Source organism: Amblyomma maculatum, chromosome 4 (assembly GCF_055883805.1).
Source record: "Amblyomma maculatum isolate TAMU_Amacu chromosome 4, ASM5588380v1, whole genome shotgun sequence".
NCBI classification, from domain to species: domain Eukaryota; kingdom Metazoa; phylum Arthropoda; class Arachnida; order Ixodida; family Ixodidae; genus Amblyomma; species Amblyomma maculatum.
In genome coordinates, this window is record NC_139347.1 from 179,524,283 (window position 1) to 179,540,986 (window position 16,704).

Consider the following 16,704-nt stretch of genomic DNA (forward strand, 5'->3'; position numbering starts at 1 on the left):
CTGCAGTCGAAAACGATCAATGTCATTGTTTTGTAGGATGCTTAAACACAGTGTTTCAATATAAATGCCGAACAAAAGAGGGCTGAGGGGGCAACCTTGGCGCACCGAACGTCGTACGTTGATAGGGGCCCCCAGTGACTTATTGACAATTAATCTCGTAGTGCAGTTACGGTACGCCAAGGCCACTTCCTCTCGAATAACAGAGCCGACATTAACATAGTCTAATATACTGAACAGAATAGTATGTGCCACACAATCAAAAGCTTTCTCCAAGTCCAACTGCAGTAACGCAACACATGCATGAGTTGCATCGCAGCATTCGAGCACACTTCTCGCATTGTGAATGTTCTGAAAGATAGATCGCCCTTTGATACCGCACGCTTGGTGAGGGCCCACTGGCTCGCATATAACCGTTTGTAGTCTACCAGCAAGCACCTTCATATAAATCTTGTAATCAACGTTTGTCAGAGCAATGGGCCCGTAAGACGACAACTGCCTAACCTTACCTGGTTTGTAGTCTACCAGCAAGCACCTTCATATAAATCTTGTAATCAACGTTTGTCAGAGCAATGCGCCCGTAAGACGACAACTGCCTAAGCTTATCTGGTTGGTCAGTTTTCGGAATAAGTACTGTGTGCGACGATCCGAAAGACGCAGGCAGTGCCTTCAGTTCATACGCTTCATTAAATAAGGCACACAACAAAGGAGATAGCTGTTCCTTGAACGCTTTATAAAAAGCCGCACTCAGGCCATCAGGCCCCGGTGATTTCCCTGGGTTTAAATTTTCTATTGCCTGCTGCACTTCTTTTTCGCTTGTTGGCCGCTCCAGTCTTTCTTTTTGTTCGCCATCAATTTTTGGCATCGCGTCAAGAAAGGATTCTTTAAAACGGTCCAAATAAACCTCTCGGGACGAAAATAGCTCTTCATAATACTCCCGGAAAGCTTTCGCGATTCCTTCGTTATCGGTTTCTGTGCGTCCTGCCCAATCTACCTCTGCCACGTGATTTCGCCTTGCATTTGCTTTTTCTATTCCCAACGATCTTTTTGTCGGCGTCTCATCCATGGCCAGTTTTTCCGCTCTCGCACGCACCAGTGCTCCGCGATAGCGGTCTTCGTCATTCAATTGAAGTCTTTGTTTTATTTTTCTAATATCGTCCAGGTATAACCCTAGCGTGTTACACTCCAGGGCTAACAATTTATCTAGCAAAGATCTTAAATGCATTTCATTTTGTTTTTCTTGAAACCTCATGCAGCTGGCCTTTTCTATAGCTTTGATTTTTATTTGTTGCTTACACAGTTCCCATTCTTGTCCCAGTTCGTGGGTGTCCTCCTGACAAATCTTACCAATTTCTTCTACTAGTCTGGTGAATTGGTGGTCATTCAGCAGTTTATTATTTAACTTCCACAATTCCCAACTAAAACCGCTACCTCTCTTTCTTGTTCCAATTGTACAGTGAACCATGCAGTGATCTGAGTACGTTACCGCCAAAACATAATCATCCTGGCATTTTGAAGCCAGTTCTGCGGCCACATAAATTTTGTCAAGGCGGGCGTGGCTAGCACCCTGAAAATGCGTATACTGAACCCGTCGCTCGCTCTTGAGACACTCTGCAACGTCTACCAGTACAAACTCGTCAATCAAGCGCGAAAGTACCTCTGTGCTACGATCCCTAAATGTACGATGGCTATTTTTGTCACCGGAGCTCAGTACACAATTGAAATCTCCCAGAAAGACAAGTTGCTTATCCGTGTTTAAATAATCTTCAACAAAATCAAACAAAGCAGACCTCTCATCAACTACCGTAGGTGCATATATACAAACAGCACGCCACTCAGCCGAGCAAAAACTAAAATCGACGACCATGCCCCGACCCGACGGAAAGAAGCATGCGACTGCACTACAAGACCCGGCAACTTCTTCACAAACAGGACGCATCCAACAGAAGTACCGACTGCATGGCTGACAACTGCGTAAAACCGCGACGTGAAACGTTGCACCATGCTCTCGGTCTCTTGTTCACCCTCGACTTTTGTCTCTTGAACTCCAAGTATATCGATGTCATTTTCACTTAAAAGGCGCAGGACCTGGCTCTGCTTCGTTTTCGCTGCTAGACCTCTCACGTTAAGGGTCGCAACCTTTAGTGACAGTTCATAAGCCATTTTCTTAGAAAGAAAGAAGGCCAAGAGCATGGTGCTTACCTTTCACGTCTAGCATGGGGCTAGACGTTTTCGTTCACGCCAGAGCCATGAGGTTGGACTGGCAGACCTTGTGACGGGGGCAGCTTTTCGGCAGCTCTCCTGTCCGTCGAGACATTCGGTCTTGGTTTGAAGGTCGCCCTCCTCCCTATTGGCGTTTTTATCGGCGGCTCGTCGTTGCTAGCTGCCTCTGCCTCGTTCGTCTCACTGGCGTTCCCGTCGTGGCCACGCTTCGCAGGGCCCTGGACGTTGGTCGCTCGGCCCCTGCTCCCTTCGAGGGTCCCCCGTCTGCCCGCAGACTCCAGAAGTTCAATTTTTGAGCTCTCGGCATCGCTCACCCTTTCTTCCTCCGACGGTCCGTTGCTTGGCAGTGCCACTTCCCCGTCTGGTCCACCGAGCATCTCGTCACCACCCCCCGGGGACACTAACATACCTGTCGCTGCTGCCATCCTCTCATCCTCTCCGACCCCTTTTGCGGCCTCCTCCCTCTCTGCGACATCCATTCGGTGTTCCGTCATGTCCGCCCTCGCTGTTGGTGCAGTAGCCACTGCATACGTTCGTACGCAGTCTTCCCCCGAGTGGCCAAACCGCTTACACGTCGCACACCGCGGAATCTTACATTCCCGGCGCACATGACCGGTCCCGCGACAGCGCAGGCACTGCATGGGCCGCCCAGGCACCACAACAAGGGCCAACTCCCCTGCTACTCTTATCTGGTGAGGCAGGTCTTCTATCTTCATCCCAGGCTTCAACTTCAGAAGCACGGTTCTCGTTGTTGAGCCCTATTCGTGAACACCCTGGACTCGCCACCTCTCGGTCACCTCACCGAAAGCCGCAAAAGCAGTTCGGATATCCTCATCCGCCACGCCGTGCAACATCCAGTGGAGCCGTAGCTTCACCTGTTGGTCCTCCGGGTCAATGACGATACACCGTCGACCTTTCACTTGAAGCTCCTTGAAGGCTAGCAGCCGCTTGGTTGCTTCTGTGCTGTTCAAAGTCACCGCCCAGACATGGTTTATTTGGTAAGCACACAAGGCCACCACGTCTGGGAGCTTACCAATCTTGGCCAGGGCGTCCCGGCAATCTTCAACACTGAAGAGTCGCACTCGTACGTCACCGTGCAAAAAAACTGTGTTGAAAACAACACGTCCGGTGGGCAGATGCGGCAAAATGATCTGATATTCCTTATCGCTGTTTTCGTCAATCCTGTTACCGCGGCCAGCCTGGGCCGCAATCGCCGCTCCGCCGGAGCTCATGCTTCTGCGTCCGCACCGAACGGTAGCCGGAATTAGAATCACTCGGCCATCCTGACACTGTTCTAGCCTGATTTTAGTTGCTGCACTACACTGCATTCTCGAAGTGCGGCAAAAATAAACGTGTCAGATGTGGGATTCGAACCCACGCCCACATTCGTGGACCAGAAGCCTCGGTTAGTTCGCTTAGCGAGTAAGGTACTAAACTTTGAGTCTGGCGCCTTAGACCACTCCGCCATCCTTTTTTTTTCTTTATTGCCGTGAAACACAAACCAAAAATACACATCACAAAACACGTCAACTACACTTGAGCTAACGCGTACGCGGCTAAAATCTTTTCAAGTCCACCAACTCATCAAACAGAGAATGCCATTGTGGCGGATCCTGCTGCATCCTGAAAGTTTCGCGTATATACATTGCACTTTCAATAAAGTTTTCACGCGCAGATCGTGTATCTATATCTGCATGACGCACCTGCAATCGTGTTTTCCACAAACTATGGAGGCCAAGAAGCATAAATAAATCATAAGGTGCATCATCGTTCTGCACTGGTAGGAATCTTATACCGTAAGGATTTAAGGGAAGTTCCTTTTTAATTGTCCTTTGGAGGACGTCCCATAGAAAGACAGCATCCCAACACTGTAACAAAACGTGTTCAATTGTTTTCGGTTTTTCGCACAACAGGCAGTTTGTTGTCCATGGGACGAAGATACCTTTTTCATTAAACCAGGTTTTAACAGGGAGCGTATTGGAGTCGAGTTTGAAAAGGAACGTTTTAGCTGATGGCCTCACGGGCACCTTCTTAACTCTTTTCAAAACGTCCTGCCCTGGGCCTCCACAGCGTAATGCCCGGTAAAAAGGCACCGGCAGCATCACGTCAATGAGATCTTTATACAGTTTTTTTCTGGGAACATTGGAAATATAATCAAAAGAAAACCGCACTTGTAGCAACTTGCACGAAAAAACAACCTTGCTCAGGAAGCCAGTCACAGTACCAGGCATGTTTTCACATGACACAATCCATTCAGGGAGCAGCCTCTGCAATCGCACTTGCATCACAGTTCTTAGAAAGGTATCTTTTTGATCCCGGAGGAATATAAATCGCGAGACCACCTGACGCAAGAAGAGATGGGCAAGGCCAAGCCCGCCCCTTTTAACAGAAATAAAAAAAATTCGTCCGGGCGGTTTTTTCCCATGTGGATGCCCAAATAAAAACAGCAAAAACGTGGTGCATTTTCTGAATTGAGGTTCGTGAGATCCACAACACATTTATGAGGTACCACAGCCTGGAAATAAGAAAAACATTGCAAATAGAAGTGCGCGAAAACATTGACAGTTGCCTTCCTTGCCACGCATCCGCTTTTTCTTTCGCTCTGGATGTTTCTTCCACCCAGTGCACGTTGGGATCTCGATAACAATCTAAAGGCACGCCTAGATATCGTGTTGGGAGAGCAGACCATCGCAGCTTACAGAAGAAATCAGGTGTCACGTCCCAATCACCGTTCCAAAACCCAGAGCTTTTCTCACAATTGATCTTGCATCCGGCTTGATCACAAAATGTTTGGACGACACTCGTGACTTCACAGATGCTCTTTCTAGTTGCACAAAAGACTGCAATGTCATCAGCGTATGCTAGCATTTTCACGTGTGCTGATTGCAGCTTGAATCCTAAAATGCGATGGCTATCAATGATAGCCAAGCAAAGTGGCTCTAAATACAGTGCAAAAACCAGGGGTGAGAGCGGGCAGCCCTGCCTTACTGATGACCGTACTGCGATGCTGTCAGTCAGTTCACCATTCACAATAATACGGGTCGTGCAGTTCGCATATGCCATTTTAACACCCTCCACTATAACGTCACCAAGGTTACAATGCTCCAAAATGGAAAAAAGAATTTCGTGAGAAACACGGTCAAAGGCTTTCGCCAAATCTAATTGCATCATGGCTATCTGACCACCGAGTGCATCAACGCATTCTAATACGGTTCGTGCGACATGTATATTCGTGGCAATGGATCGACCCTTGATGCCGCACGTTTGATGAGGCCCAACCAATGTTTTTATTACGCTTTGCAGTCTTTTTGCTAAAACCTTCATGTGCACCTTATAGTCAACATTGGTGAGGCATATCGGTCGATATGACTCCACCAACTGTCGTTTCTCCGGATCATCTGTCTTGGGTATTAGAACAATGTGCGATGTAGAGAAAGACAATGGAATAGTATTACGTTCATAAGCTACAGTGATTACACAGAGCATAAACTGAGCCGCATACTGCTGAAAAGTTTTAAGGAATGCGGCGCTTAGACCATCCGGCCCAGGTGCCTTCCCAGGTGTCAGGTCATCTATTGCAGATAGTATCTCCTCCAACGTTACCGGTGTTTCTAGGCGCGCTTTACTTTCGTCATCCAGTGCAGGCATCAGTCTTATAAAATCTGTTCGAAAGCCGCCTACAGTCTCAAGCTTAGCGCTAAGCAGTTCTTCGAAGTGCTCTGTTACCGCACGCTGAATATCTTTAGCATCTTCAGTGATATGGCCGCATATCTTATACTCCGTATATCTTTCTGGCAGGCGTATCGTTTCTCGTCTGCTAGCGCTCGTTTTGTCGGTACTTCTCCAGCCCAAAGTTTTTCAGCCCTTGCACGTATAACAGCCGCTGTGTATCTTTCACTGTCGATTGTTTCCAACTCAATTTTTATATCTCGTATTTTACTGGCGAAAAGCCCTGGCACTGAACTTTCCATGCTCAAAAGAAACTGGAGTTGTTCATTCAGTTCTTTTTCTTTCTCTTTATGCCGCACCTTACTGCTCTTTTCTATGGATTTCAATTTGACCCACTCTTTGAAGCTGTCCCATTCCGCTGCAAAACTTACTGGTCGCATAGCCAGACGATTTTCAAACTCGGTCTTAACTTCCGTAAGGAACTCTTCATCGACGAGAAGCTTTTCATTCAGTTTCTATAGGTACCAGTTAAAGCGCGATTTCTTTCCTGCCCTGCCGAACACTGCACTCACGAGACAATGATCACTGAAAGTCACAGGCTTGACCTCATATGCAGTACATAGGGAAACAAGATCAACCGAGGCATACACCCTGTCCAATCTAGCATGGCTATCTCGCTGAAAGTGCGTAAACTCTGGCTGGTTTCCAGTGGAGAACACACTGCCGACATCCTCACGGCCGTATTCATGCACAAGTGCATTCAACAGGTCGGAGCTTCTGTCTGTTCGAGGTTTACACTTCGCCGCTCGGTCCACAGCTGAGCACACACAGTTGTAGTCACCAAGTACAAGCAAGATTTTGTCAGTCTTCAGCCACAATTCAATAGACTCAAAAAACGATTCACGTTCGCATTTTGAATTGGGAGCATACACACACATAACACGCCAGCATAAATTACAGTAGGTAAAATCAGTAACCAAAAGCCGACCACTTGGGCAGGCAAAACCGGACTCTACGCTTACTTCCAGCGTGTTACGTATAAATAAAAGGCATCCACCCGATACGCCAACAGAATGGCATACACACACATAAAAGTTTGCTTGAAAAGAAGCCACCATACGGTCAGTGCTTTCTTGGCTCTCAATCTTTGACTCTTGCACAGCTGCTATATCTATATCATTATCCAAAAGGAGGCGACTGAGCTGGCATTGTCGCCTTCTCGCTCCCAGCCCTCTGACATTCAAAGTAGCTACGTGTAACGGCAAATTAAGCTTAAGAGTCATGAATTAGAAAGGGACGCCCGTACCAGCATGGTGCCTACCTACATGGTTGCGTGGCCTCCGCTTCTGAAGATCAGTGGCATATGTGTGCATGTAATGTCCTCGCAGCAGAACATCGGGCTGCATTCAAACGAAGTCCAAGCACCGTCTTTCATTTTTTTTTCCACACACGCCCCTCATGGTTGCAGAATGTTCCTGACGCTGGTCGGTAGGCAGCCGACCCACATATCGTTCAGGACACCACAAAACTACGGAGGCGGTTTCCCCGCGTGTCGGCCGAGAAGTTCGGCTTCGGTCGCAAAGTTGCTCTACGGATGCCCGCAGTTTTCGGAGGCGGTTCACCACAAACACCGCCTGGCAGCTGAGTCTCCTAGACGATTTCTTCGTGCGGACGTTTCCCGGCAATTAAGGCTGCTGTCTCCGGTCCAATCTCCATGGCATCAGTACAGGAAGGCTCAGTAGTACTGAGATGGGCCTCAGCATCAGAAAATTTGATTACGTCTTCTGACGCTTCCTTTGACGCGCTTTCATGGTACTGGAATGGAACGTTCAAGCCATGCAGAGTTTCATTCTGTTCATTAGAAACCGTCACCTTATTCTTCTTTAAAACCGTCATGGAAGGCGCGTCCTGTTTCGTTGACTGACCTCTAATGTCAGCAGCCTCCTCCGCATTCGCTTCGTCCATAATTAACTCGGACGAGTCTTCACTAGTCCTAGGCCCAACAATGCTAGCGTAGGTTCGTGCACACTGGCTGCCTTCATGCCCGAACCGTCGACAGGTTTCGCAGCGAGGAACCCGGCACTCTTTGCGGATGTGACCCGTACTCCGGCAGCGTAGGCACAATGGGGGTCTGCCTGGCACAATCACTAGCGCCAGCTTGCCGCTAACGTTCAACTGATGCGGAAGGTCGTCGAGCTTCAAGCCAGCTTTCAGCTTCAGTGTGACGAGTCTAGTGGTGGAGCCCTTTTCTAGCATACCTTTAACACGCCAGCGCTCCCGGGAAACCTCCGACACCTTTCCGTACGGCGCAAATGCAGCACGAACGTCCTCGTCTGGCACGTTGTGTAGCAGCCAGTGAAGTTTGAGCCGCAACCTGGTTCGCCGGGTCAATCACCAAGCAGCGACCGTTTTTCACAGACAGCTCACCTACACTTACAATCTTGTTCACCGCTTCAGTATCTTTGAGAGTGACGGCCCAGACGTGGCTCATCCGATACGCCCCCATAGCGATAAATGTCGGGGATTAGCGAGTGTGTCGCCAAAGCATCCCGGAAATCTTCCACCCGGTACGGGCGGGCCCTGACATCGGCATGCAAAAAAACGGTATTCAGAACAAACCGACCTGTTGGCAGTGCAGGCAAAATAACCTTGTAAGTATTGTCCTGTTCCGCAGTCCTGTTACCGCGGCCTGACATGGCCGCTGAAGCCGCTCCTGAGGAGCCCTGCATCCTGCGTCCGTTCACTGGCGTGACCGGAAGCAGAATCCCACTCGGCCATCCTGACACTGTTCTAGCCTGATTTTAGTTGCTGCACCACACTGCATTCTCGAAGTGCGGCAAAAATAAATGTGCCAGAAGTAGGATTCGAATCCACGCCCACATCCGTGGACCAGAAGCCTCGGTTACTTCGCATAGCGAGTAAGGTACTAAACCTTGAGTCTGGCGCCTTAGACCACTCGGCCATCCTTTTTTTTCTTTATTGCCGGCTGTCATACACATAACCAAGGTTGACACACAAATTGAACTGAACACTCCAGCTCATGATGTTCACATAAATATGACACAGGTAAAAAAGGCGTTGACCCTATTGGGGTTGACGTTGTCGAGTTAAAATTCTCTCAACTCTACCAATGGTTCAACTTTCACCACCCATGCTGGGACTGCACTCATCGCTTTGTGCATTTCAACAAAGGTGTACATACACTCGCGAAAGTAGAGCCTTGCAGGGCGAGCTTCAGGGTCAACGTGGAAGCCCGCCATTCGGGACCGCCAAAGACTGTGTAATCCTAGCAACATTACGGTGTGTAAGGGTACATCATCTTCATTATCTGTCGGCAGGAACCTGATTCCGTGTGGATCTAAAGGTAATTCTTTTTTAAGTGTTCTTTGTAATACGTCCCAAAAATAAACCCCCTCCCAACAGTGCAGAAAAACATGGTCTATTGTCTCTGGTTGTTTACATATTAGGCATTGTGAACCCCAAGGTAGATAAAAACCCTTGTCTTCGAAAACGTTTTTCGCCGATAATGTACCTGTATGTAGCTTAAAGAAAAACGTCTTTAACCCCGGAGAAACTGGCATTCTTTTCACGCGTTCTAACACGTCTTGACCTAGATTCTCGCTGTACAAGGCTGTGTACATAGGAAGAGGAAAAATGTTGTCACAAATATCATTGTACAGTTTCTTCTTTTTGACTGCACTCAAGTATTCTACCGAAAAACGAGCAGTTAAAATTCGGACACTGCTTACTATTTCTTGAAAAAACTTGGAAATTCGCCCTGGAATAATTCTCGTAGAGACAACAAAATTGGGCACTGCCCGAACGAGCCTTACTTGGCACGCAGTACGTAAGAAAGGGTCTGAGACGTCACGGAGGAAAATAAAACGATTAACCAGTTGGCGTAAAAATAGATGAGCAAGCCCAAGTCCACCTTATCGAACCCTGCGAAACAAGTTATCTCGGCTACACCTTTCCCATTTGGATGCCCAAATAAAAACTGAAAAAACTCGATGAAGCTTTTGTACATTTAACCTGGAACAATGAAGTGCCTGCATGACATACCACAACTTTGCCACAAAAAACAGATTGCACACAGTGGCTCGCGCGAAGATAGATAGCGGCGCCCTTTTCCACTTGTCGACCTTCTCGCTTATTTATTGAGCTTGGGCACGCCAGAATGAATCACTGTCTTCATAGCATTCCAAAGGTACGCCCAAATACTTCACCGGTATTGTGACCCAGGTTACGTTGGCAAAAACATTGGGTGTCGATGACCACTCCCCATGCCAGAACCCTAAGCACTTTCCCCAGTTTACTGGGCTTCCTGAGATCGCCCTGAATTCTTTCACTATCTCAATAGCCTTGAGTACACTTTCTTTGTCCAAGCAGAAAACTGCTACGTCATCTGCGTACGCCAAGAGTTTCACCTCGCACATATGCAGTTGGAAGCCCTGGACAAATTCGCTTCGTATAACAGACAAGCACACAGTTTCTATATAAATACAGAACAGAAGAGGGCTGAGGGGGCAGCCCTGGCACACCAAGCGTTGCACATTTATTGGATCGCCCAGTTCCTTGTTGACAATCAATCTCGTGGTGCAGTTTCGGTACACCAGGGCCACGCCCTCTCTGATAACAGAACTCACGTTGATATAGTCCAAAATAGAAAACAAAGCATCATGAGAAACAAAAACAAAAGCCTTTTCCAAGTCGAGCTGGAGAACCGCGACCCTAGCGCAAACAGCGTCGCAGCACTCCAGCACGCACCTCGCCTTATGTATATTAGCAGTTATGGACCGTCCTTTGATGCCACAAGTCTGATGGGTGCCGACTATCTCTTGAATTACTGTCCGCAGCCTGGCCGCAAGAACCTTCATTAGAATTTTGTAATCAACATTTGTTAGTGATATAGGCCTGTATCATGTCACAAATATTAATTTCTCCGTTTCATTAGGGCCATCCTGACACTGTTCTAGCCTGATTTTAGTTGCTGCACTACACTGCATTCTCAAAGTGCGGCAAAAATAAACCTGTCAGAAGTGGGATTCGAACCCACGCCCACATCCGTGGACCAGAAGCTTCGGTTAGTTCGCCTAGCGAGTAACGTACTAAACCTTGAGTCTGGCGCCTTAGACCACTCGGCCATCCTGACACTGTTCTAGCCGGATTTTAGTTGCTGCACTACACTGCATTCTTGAAGTGCGGCAAAAATAAACGTGTAAGAAGTGGGATTCGAACCCACGCCCACATCCGTGGACCAGAAGCCTCGGTTAGTTCGCATAGCGAGTAAGGTACTAAACCTTGAGTCTGGCGCCTTAGACCACTCGGCCATCCTGACACTGTTCTAGCCTGATTTTAGTTGCTGCACTACACTGCATTCTCGAAGTGCTGCAAAAATAAACGTGTAAGAAGTGGGATTCGAACCCACGCCCACATCCGTGGACCAGAAGCCTCGGTTAGTTCGCATAGCGAGTAAGGTACTAAACCTTGAGTCTGGCGCCTTAGACCACTCGGCCATCCTGACACTGTTCTAGCCGGATTTTTGTTTCTGCACTACACTGCATTCTTGAAGTGCGGCAAAAATAAACGTGTAAGAAGTGGGATTCGAACCCACGCCCACATCCGTGGACCAGAAGCCTCGGTTAGTTCGCATAGCGAGTAAGGTACTAAACCTTGAGTCTGGCGCCTTAGACCACTCGGCCATCCTTTTTTTTTCTTTATTACCGACTTGGAAACTACAAAGAACGATGAAAAGTCGCATGGTATTAAAAACACAAGTCACTTTCTTCCAGGTTTCTTGTGATAGAATGCATTAGGTGACATGAGCTTGTTCAAGACTTGTAGCCAATCCGGGGGTTCAGATTGCCCTCCGAAAACATCACGCGTGTACATGACACTTTCAACAAAGAATTCATGGGCTGGGTGTACGACAACATGCTCATGGCGAACATCCATCCGCGTTCTCCATGTGCTGTGCATTCACAAGACCATTAATAAATCACTAGGCACTTCTCCTGGCTGGGCGCATGGAAGGTAGCGTATGCCAAACGGCGTTATTGGTAAGTCCTTTTTAATAGTACGCTGTAGCACGTCCCACAAAAAAACCGCATCGTGACAATCAAGGAAAATATGCTCTATGGATTCCAGCTTTTTCAAATTAAACAGTCAGCAGACCAAGGCACGAAAAGGCCTTTGCTTTCCAGCCATGGCTTCACCGGAAGAGTGCAGGTATGCAATTGAAAAAAAAAAAAAAGATTTACGGACGATCTGATGGGCTTTCTTTTCACTCTTTTAAACACGTCCCGCTCCGGACCCAAAGCATATACAGCGCGATAAAGAGGCACAGGTAAAAAGGTTTCCAATAAATCTTTGTAAAGCCGTTTTCGCGTAACAGTACACATATACTCATTTGAAAATCTCGCCTTCATTATTTGGGAAGACGCGACAACTTCGCAAAGAAAAGCACTTAGAGCCATTGGCCCTGAAGACATAGTCGAAACTACATATTTCGGCAGTGAATCACGCAATCGCACTTGGATTACCGTTCTAAAAAAAACATCGCTTTGTTCGCGCAAAAAAAAAGAACCTGGTTACAATCTGCTTTAAGTATAAATGTGACAATCCCAGTCCACCATTATGCACCGCATGAAAAAGATTGCATCGACTGGTACGCTCCCATGTTGAAGTCCACACAAACGTGTCAAATACCCTATGCAGTTTTTGAACAGAAATTCTTGACATAGACAACACTTGCAGCATGTAAAAAAATTTTGCAACCAGGAACATATTGCAAACAGTAGCTCTTGCGAACATAGAAAAGTTATGTCCTCCCCATTTGTTTGTTTGGGTTTTCACTTGCTCAACTTCACCGGCCCAACATTCCTTCCTTACACGGTAATGCTTTAGTGGCACACCAAGGTAATTGCCTGGCGTTATTGTCCATTGCATACTGGAGAACAGTTGAGGCGCGTGCTGCCAGTTTCCATGCCAAAATCCTAAACCCTTTGCCCAACTAATTTCACTTCCACTTCCAAAGCAGTGGCTTCTTTAACAACTTCTTGCACGCTCTCATGGTCAGTATAAAAAACCGCAATATCGTCCGCGTATGCCAAAACCCGAACTTTACTTTGAAAAAATCTATAACAGCGTATGTTTGGCCTTGTAAGCAATCTTAAACAGAAAGGCTCCAGATAAAGCGCAAACAAAAGGGGAGACAGAGGACAGCCCTGCCTTACTGACGACTGAACAGGTATACGATCAGTTAAACGCTTATTCACGACCAGACTCACTGAACAGCACTCGTAAACCATTTTCACGCCCTTTGTAATCACGGAACCAGCATTGGCATACTCTAAAACAGAGAACAAAATTTCATGTACCACTTTATCAAATGCTTTGTGGAGGTCTAATTGCATCATGGCTACGTGGTCATGCATCGCGTCACAACATTCGAGTACACTCCTTGCTGCGTGTATGTTAGTAAAAATGGTCCTTCCTTTTATACCGCATGTCTGATGTGGGCCTACAAGAGAAGTAATTACACGTTGGAGTCGTCGCCCTAGTACTTTCATGTAAATTTTATAGCCAACATTCGTTAGACTTATAGGACGGTAAGACGCTACAGACTGAAGCTTAACATGGTCGTCTGTTTTCGGGATTAGTACAATGTGTGACATTCGAAAAGACGGAAGAGGTACGTTCTTTTCGTAGCATTCACTAATAACTCTTTCCAGTAAAACAGCCATTTCAGTTGGAAAGGCCTTGTATATGGCAGCACCAAGACCATCTGGTTCGGGTGACTTATTGGAATTTAATTCCCCGATAGCGGCCTCAATTTCCTCGGAAGTAATACTTGCTTCAAGTGTCAGCGCCACTTCGTCTTCTACTCTTGGCAGCAGCGACAGAAAGTCTTTTCTGAAGCGTTCAATGTCCGGTGTTTCCAGGCTAAACAATTCGCTGTAAAATTCTACAAACGCCCGTTCAATCGTTTTTTTTCCCGAGGTAACTACGTTCTGATAGCAGATTTCTTTTATCTTTTTTGACACTGCGTACCTTTTTTCGTCACTAAGTGCCCTTTTCGTGGGCGTCTCTCCGAGCCACAATCTTTCGCTGCGTGCCCTTATCACCGCACCGCGATACTTCTCTTCGTCTATCACCTCAAGTTTGGTTTTTATCTTTTTTATATCTTGGGCGAACAAGCCAGGCTGAACGCTCTCCATGCTAAGCATGTATTCAAGTGTGCTACGAAGTTCTTTTTCTTGTTCTCTTTCTTTACGTCGGAGAGTGCATGCTCGGTCAATAGCAGCTATCTTTATATCGCACTTAAACTGCTCCCATGCTTGTACAAAATTAGAGTCATTTTGTAACATATGCTTAATATTTTCTTTAACTTTAGTGGTAAACTCTTCATCCAGCAGCAGTTTTTCATTAAATTTCCATAGCTCCCTATTGAACTTTGTTGCCTTACTTTTTATGCATAGAGTAATCATTACGAGAGAGTGTTCACTAAAGCCCATGGGAAGTGTTTGATATTCAGAGCACAAGGGCACACAATCAATGGGAACATATATTCGGTCCAACCTTGCATGACAGCTACCTTGAAAGTGCGTGAACTTTGCTTGGCCTTCATGCGTCATTATACAGCCAGCATCTTCAAGCTCTACCTCATTAACAATGTCAGCACTCTTGTCACGAAGGACACGGTCTGTTGTTCTATCTTCGGGTCTACAGACACAGTTGAAGTCTCGCAGCAGGAAAACACGCCTCTCATGTATTAGGAAGGATTTCATATAGTGAAAGAACTCTTCCCGCTCAAACGTTTTAGTCGGCGCATAAACGCAGATCACTCTTTAGTCCAATCCAGAAAAACAGAAATCACATATCAATAGCCGTCCACTCTCACACGAGAACACAGACTGTACACACTCTATGCAATTTCGGATGAAAATGACACATACCCCCGATCTTCCAACCGCATGACAAACGCAAACACTATATCTAGAACGATATATTTCAGCCATTTTCTCTGTTTGTTGTTCGCTTTCAATTTTGCTCTCTTGAACTGCTAGCACATCAATTTCATTTTCCAGCAGAATGCGGTTCAGCTGCAGTTGTCTCCGACGCGTTGACAGCCCCCTCACTTTTAGCGGGCTACGCGCAAGCTAGTGGATAATTAGGTCGCCATCTCAAGAAATTATAAATCGCGAAACATTTCACTCTCATCTCTTCTGCAGAAAGACAGCATTGCAGTTTAACTGTTGCATGAGATGACCAAGGCGAGTCTGTCCATTGTTCCAAGCGCTCCTCCCGATCATGGACCGGGTTTGTGACGTCTCGACCGAAAAGCGCACCCCCGCTATGGCGGAGGCACAGGTGACACAGCTCTCCGGTCTGGGGGCACGTTTGGCCTTGGCTTGAAGAACGCCCGGCGAAGGGGGGCCGCCTTCAGTGGAGGCTGACCGTTCCCCGCTCTTCCTTGGGTTGATTCCTCGTTTACACTGTCTTCGTGCACACGCTTCACAGGAAAGGTAGAAGCAGCTGGCATTTCAGCTTCAGTGTCTCCCTATTCTTCATTGTGTTGCGTAGCCGAAGCTGGGCTTGCAGCACTGGCATTGCCGTCTTCTTTCGTGGGTATCTCGGTCCCAGCAACATTCGGCAATGGAACAATCACATCTGACTCACAGTGTCCTTTAAGGGCAGGGGTCTTCTCAGAGGATTGCTCCTTCTGTTCTGCCTCCTCAGTGATTCCACTGCTCGCTTCCTCGGCGTCCACTGCGTCCATCAAGTGCTCGCCTGCCACTTCACTCGACACGGGGCCTGCAACGTTTGCATACGTGCGCACACACTGGGACTCGTCATGGCCGTAGCGACGACACAGCCCGCAGCGCGGCACACGACAATCACGCCGTATATGACCTTTTCCGCGGCACCGGAGGCAAAGCGGGGCTCTGCCTTGGACGTGGACGAGTGCGGCGTCCTCGGCGACCCGAAGCTGATGCGGCAGGTCCTCAAGGGTCACGCCCACTTTTAGCTTCAGCGTGACCGTTCGTGTCGTTGAAGCCTTGTCAACACACCCTTGCACTTTCCACTTGTCTCTCTAAATTTCAGTCACTTTTCCAAAAGCCGCCAACGCCGCTCGCACATCATCGTCTTGCACGCCGTGAAGCAGCCAGAAAAGCTTCAACCTGATGCCTTGGTTACAGGGGTCAATGACTACGCAGCGGTGTTCCTTCACTTCAATAGCTTGGGCTTGCAAAATCTTCGCTTTCGCCTCTTCACCTTTAAACGTTACCGCCCATACGTGATTCATTTGATATGCCCCGAGGGCAACCACTTCCGGCAGCAGTGAAAGACTAGCGAGGGAGTCTCGAAAGTGCTCCACCCGGTACGGCCTGGCTTTTATGTCGCCATGCAAAAAACAGTGTGCAAAACACTCGAACCTGTAGGCAGATGCGGTAGAACCAGTTCATAATCCTTGGTAGGCATTTCCGTGCTCCTGATACCACGGCCCAGCTGGTCCGCTGAATCCGCTCCTTGGGAGCCCATGATAATCACGTCCGTCACGCTCGGTGGCCGGAAGTGGAATCCCACTCGGCCATCCTGACACTGTTCTAGCCTGATTTTAGTTGCTGCACTACGCTGCATTCTCGAAGTACAGCAAAAATAAATCTGTCAGAAGTGGGATTCGAACCAACGCCCACATCCGTGGACCAGAAGCCTCGGTTAGTTCGCATAGCGAACAAAGTACTAAACCTTGAGTCTGGCGCCTTAGACCACTCGGCCATCCTGACGCTGTTCTAGCCTGATTTTAGTTGC

At 47.6% G+C, this 16,704-nt stretch overlaps 4 non-coding genes across 4 annotated transcripts; all 4 read right to left on the reverse strand.

The window, feature by feature from the left end:
* Nucleotides 1-10,920: 10,920 nt before the first annotated feature.
* On the reverse strand, nucleotides 10,921-11,041 carry TRNAL-CAA (transfer RNA leucine (anticodon CAA)). Its single transcript has 2 exons — nucleotides 11,004-11,041; nucleotides 10,921-10,966 (listed from the first exon to the last, which is right to left on the reverse strand). It is a non-coding gene; the product is annotated as a tRNA-Leu (tRNA).
* Nucleotides 11,042-11,106: 65 nt separating this feature from the next.
* On the reverse strand, nucleotides 11,107-11,227 carry TRNAL-CAA (transfer RNA leucine (anticodon CAA)). Its single transcript has 2 exons — nucleotides 11,190-11,227; nucleotides 11,107-11,152 (listed from the first exon to the last, which is right to left on the reverse strand). It is a non-coding gene; the product is annotated as a tRNA-Leu (tRNA).
* A 65-nt stretch (nucleotides 11,228-11,292) lies between these two features.
* TRNAL-CAA (transfer RNA leucine (anticodon CAA)) lies at nucleotides 11,293-11,413 on the reverse strand. The gene is made up of 2 exons: nucleotides 11,376-11,413; nucleotides 11,293-11,338 (listed from the first exon to the last, which is right to left on the reverse strand). It is a non-coding gene; the product is annotated as a tRNA-Leu (tRNA).
* A 5,145-nt stretch (nucleotides 11,414-16,558) lies between these two features.
* TRNAL-CAA (transfer RNA leucine (anticodon CAA)) lies at nucleotides 16,559-16,679 on the reverse strand. The gene is made up of 2 exons: nucleotides 16,642-16,679; nucleotides 16,559-16,604 (listed from the first exon to the last, which is right to left on the reverse strand). It is a non-coding gene; the product is annotated as a tRNA-Leu (tRNA).
* Nucleotides 16,680-16,704: the final 25 nt, after the last annotated feature.